Raw genomic sequence first — 5272 nt, forward strand, 5'->3', positions numbered from 1 at the left:
TATTCTCTTGAATTTTTTATACCAGTATCCCAGGCCATAGCAGCCTTGAGGTATAAAGTTAGTCTCAATAATAGTCAAACAATAGAAAGCATTTTTTTTTAGGTGTGATCCCACCCGCTCTTTAGGAATGCCAGCCCTCTACCACTACATACTCCTTTGCTCAGCAGGTATTTTTCTTCTACTTCACGTACAAGTACTACCATCAACTGCAAAATATCAGCCATTCTTTTCTCTCCTACTTCATTGTGGTAATGTTTTCTGTCTTCCCAACAGGGAAGTTTGTAATTCATGCCCACTCAAGACATTGCTGTAGAAGCATGAGAGAGAAGTTGCAGTTGTTTTCTGGAGATTAGTGCTTAATGCTACATAAGCATACAATACGACATACATTATATATGATACATACTGTATTTATATAATTTTAGTGTTATTAACCCATTCTGTCGTTGATACAGATTTAGGTGATTACTGGCTTTTGGCTATTAGGAATAGTTCAACTATGAATATTCTTCAGTCTGTCTTTTGGTGAACAAATGCACATTCCTTACAACCTGATTAGCTTTTTCTAGATTTCCTGGATTATTTGACTTTCTGACTGCCTAGCTTGGTCTACTATTTACAGAGACCCAGTGATTGAAGAGGACAATCTGAATTTGGAAAAACAGGAAGGAACTGCAGATTAGGCAAGTGTAGACCAGATTGGTTATAAGCATAAAATACTGTTTGGATATAAGATTTTGTTGCACTAAATCTCGCACATGAAAAAGTCTGAATGAGGAAAAAAATTTTAAATTTAGATTAGAAAGAAGCTTTCTTCAAGATGGCTTCATTTAGTAGTTCTTTGATAGAGGTTTCTTACATGCTAAATCATTTAGATAAATATATTTTCTAATAAATTAGTATAAACCTAATTTATATAGGAACATATTTTTAGCTGAGTTGACTTAGAGAAAACCCAGGTGTTTGTCTTGTTTCGATTGAAATTTAGAATTTATTTAATTATTGTCCTTGAATATTATCCATGACTTACATCCTGGGAATATTTGTGCTGGGTAAATGAGAATTTCTTAGCATAGGAGACTAGAGCAACTTCATAATAAGTAGCTTTCAGGACTAATGCTGACTTACTTTCATCCTGAGATCTGTTTTTCATGTGTTCAATGATGTTCCGCATTCGTTCTGTGCAGAGCTGTACCGTTGGAATTTTGGGAGGCTTTCTACTGGGCATCAGTGATTTCCTTTCCTAAACTACAAACACGACTGCCCCTTCTGAGGAGGAAAGCAGACAGGTTTGCCTTGGCCGAAGTCCAATGGCCTAGAGTCAAGCCCTTAAGTGCTTTTTCAAGTGCCTAGTCTGGGTTGTCTGAGAATCAGTCTGCTTGGTAGCCTAAGAAGGAAATTACCCAGTCATTTCTGTTCTGGCATTTGCTAGTACACAGATGTTTCTTTTGATTCTGTAGAACAAACTTGAACTGGCATTTTTCCTGAATAGGAGGATACAACTGGTAGGAGATATAAAATATTTTTCATTGACCTAGAAGTATGAGAGACTATATTATGAAAAACCATACTTGAAAATATTTTTATCCATTAAATGTTCCTTATCTGTGCTACATAATAGTGTTTCTAACACTGTTTCTAACACTAAAAGCTTGAAATTCACAGATATCTGTTCTAGTGTTTCTTAGTATATGGGCTACAGCCCCAGTCCTATTAATTCTGCATCTCTGGAAAAGGGGCCTAAGAACTTCCATTTTTCTCAATCATCTCAGATGATTCTGATGTACACTAACATTTTTGGCCATCTGGTTTAAATTCTAAAGCACACTTAGCTGAATTTACTCTACTAGTTAGACTCTATTTGAGAAGAGTAAATTTAAATGGTGGTAAAATGATAGTGACTTACCTGATCAGCTGAACTAATTAGGCATTATTTTAAATGCTTAATCCTAGTAAACTAGAATTTTTTTCCCCAAGGCCTTAAGGCTACAACTCAGAATGGACTCAGGTTATGGTGTCACTGTATCATGAACATGTTCATATTTTAAAAGATAAATGCCCTTCAACTTCAGTCTTGAATAGATCCACATGATAGAAAATTCCATTCAGTAGACAACAAAGGTATAGTGGGGTATCAGCATTATCAGTTTGTCAAATTTTAGTCCAATGTTTACAGTATTGCCATGTACTTTTTTTTTTTTTTTTTTTTTTTTTTTTACCTTTGTTGCCATAGAGGAACAGATAGGGAGAAAAAAGAGTGAAAAAGGTGAATTAATTTTTCTTAGGAGCATGACCTATTAGAATGAGAAGTCTCTATTTACAAGAATCAAGAACTGCTCCTATCTAAATTCTATGTGCCTTTTTTTCCTTTGCCTAAATATAAGCTTATCTAATTGCTTTTCTTGAATAAACACCTTTTGGTGAAGAAGTTATAATGTTTGGAATTAGGCCTCATATCAAACATGTACTTTCAGTGTTAATGTTAACATGACCATTACTCTTTTTTTTTTTTTCCACGCTCCCAGCCTCTTACCTTGGAGATTCAGGTTCCTATGTATCAGTGAAAGATAGGGTCTTAATTATATCCTGATCGGCAAAATAGAAACCAAGTTTTGCTACTCTTACATGGTTTAGGTCTTTCTCTATTTTAAAAAAGAGCTGGAATAACTTCTCTATACTCTGTCAGCTATTTACGATAACCTTTACACTGCAACAAAAACATGATCATAGGTAGATTTAATCTTCCACAAACAAGCTGAACTTCAGTCTGGTTTATGCTGTAATTATTTTTCATAATTTGGAGTGTTTAAGAGTATAAATATTATATTATCATCTCTATTTCGAATTCTGTCAAGCTATAGTATAATGGCACTTGGCCTTTGGTAATTATGCAAATGTGAATTTATGGGCTATATTTTTAGTCATGATTCTAGAAAGTTTTCTTTTTTATGAATTTTACAGACTTATTCGTTCATTCATTCATTAACCACTTATTTTAGAGCACTTTTTGTGGGTCAGCCACTCTTCTTTCATGCTGGGGATATAACATTGAACAAAACTGACAAAAAGTCCTGACCTTGAAGAGGGAAGAGACAGGCAATGAAAATATGAATAGTATGTTAGAAAGATGTAAGTGATATGGAAATAAGTGAGCAGGATAAGAGGGGTGGGGAGGGCTAGGTGATGATCCTTATGCTTATGATCTTGCTTGCATACCAGAGAGCATCGGAAATGATAGTGGGATGCTTAAATATTGTTTGTGTTGGGTCTTTCACCTTCTGTACTGTAGCTACCAGTGGTTTATTTTCTAATTTATAACCGTGATTACTCATATGTTTCTAGAATCCCCCACATTTAAGATCTTCCTAAAATATGTTTTTATCTGAAATAGTCTATTTGGAAAGTATATCTAAGTGAAATTCAATTTAAAAAGACAGAGACTGAAAATAGTCTCTGTATTGCTAATGTGGGCATGATTGGCATATTAAAACTCAGTAGAAAATTAGTATTTGTCTTTTTTCTTTAATGCACTGAATTTATGTTAAAACTATAAACTTAAGATACATTTGAAATTATTCCAAGGGAATTTTCATACAAATTTGAGTTCTCTCACTAAGGAAATTTCTCACTAAGAAATTAAGCAACATTGGAAAATGACTTAGTCTCTTTAAATCTTGCGTTAAGGTCTTAAGACAACATGAAGTAAATGGCATTTTGTCAGTGTTAGACATGAAGATAGGCTACCCAGGACCCCCTCCAGGAGAAGCTTTGTTACCCAGCTGCAGACCGTCTGCTCACCTGAGGTCACATCTTTCTTGTGGCAGCCCCAAACCAGTGACAGCCAGGCAAACACGAAGGCTTACCATTTCAGTGCCATGTTGCCCATTGTTTTGAGCCACATGTGTTTCGCAATAACTAGCTACATGATTTTCAGGGACCCCCCTGTAGGGAGCTAAAGCTCCCCAAATTCAAAAGAGTGCATGGTTTATCTCGGGAGGCCTGCTTGCATAAAAAGGAAAAGGCTAGTTCTGTGGAATTCCAGGAAGAAGAAGATTAAGTATAGATAAAGGGAGTGTCAAAGGGAGTGTCAAAGGAAGTGTCCATTGTACCTTGATCTTCAGGATGTTACTTTAATTATGTTATCTTGGGAGACTCAAAGGAACAGATTATGTATAAAAAGAAGGATAAGAAATAAACTCGGAGAGACAGTTGTGAGATCTGTTCTCCCTCCTGCACCCTGTCTGTCTTCTCTTTTTTCTCAGTCCCCGCTCCCCCATTCAGGTACCCGGTTTGACTTGGTCAGCTGGTTTCCGACACCCCCCCGCCCCGTTTTTAAAAGTTTTTAAAAACTTATTAAGAATTTCAGTGCTTACTTGGGCAGCACATATACTAAAATTGGAACGATACAGAGAAGGTTAAGGTTAGCATGGCCCCTGCACAAGGATGACACACAAATTCATGAAGCATTCCATATTTTTAATTTGACCTCAAAGGCAAGAGAAGTAAAAGCAAAAATAAGTGAGTGGGACTACATCAAACTAAAAAGCTTCTGCTCAGCAAAAGAAATTGTCAACAAGGTAAAGAGACAGTCATCTCAATGGGAAAATATATTTGCAGGCAACACCTGCGATAAGGGCCTAATATCCAAAATATACAAAGAACTCATACAACTCAATAACAACAAAAAACAAATGATCCAATCAAAAAATGGGCAGAGTACCTGAACAGACACTTTTCTCTACAGGACATACAAATGGCCAACAAACATATGAAAAGATGCTCAACATTGTTAGCTATTAGGGAAATGCAAATCAAAACCACAATGAGATACCATCTCACACCTGTTAGAATAGCTATAATCAGTAGGGAAATGCAAATCAAAACCACAATGAGATACCATCTCACACCTGTTAGAATAGCTATAATCAGTAGGACAAGTAATAACATGTTGGAGAGGATGCGGAGAAAAAGGAACCCTCATACACTGCTGGTGGGACTGCAAATTGGTACAGCCACTATGGAAAACAGTATGGAGTTTCCTCAAAAAACTAAGAATCGATCTACCATAAGATCCAGCAATCCCACTACTGGGTATTTACCCCAAAGCTTGAAAACTCATATTCAAAAAGATATTTGCACACCGATATTCATAGCAGCATTATTCACAGTGGCCAGGACATGGAAGCAACCGAAGTGTCCTACGATAGATCATTGCATAAAGAAGCTGTGACAAATATATACAATGGAATATTACTCAGCCATAAGAAGAAAT

At 36.1% G+C, this 5272-nt stretch overlaps 1 pseudogene; it reads left to right on the forward strand.

Annotated features, from left to right (window-relative positions):
- The first annotated feature begins 4365 nt into the window (after nt 1-4365).
- Nucleotides 4366-4478, forward strand: LOC111739854 (annotated as a pseudogene).
- The last annotated feature ends 794 nt before the right edge of the window (nt 4479-5272 follow it).

The sequence above is a fragment of the Pteropus vampyrus genome, unplaced genomic scaffold (genome assembly GCF_000151845.1).
Source record: "Pteropus vampyrus isolate Shadow unplaced genomic scaffold, Pvam_2.0 Scaffold2, whole genome shotgun sequence".
NCBI lineage: Eukaryota > Metazoa > Chordata > Mammalia > Chiroptera > Pteropodidae > Pteropus > Pteropus vampyrus.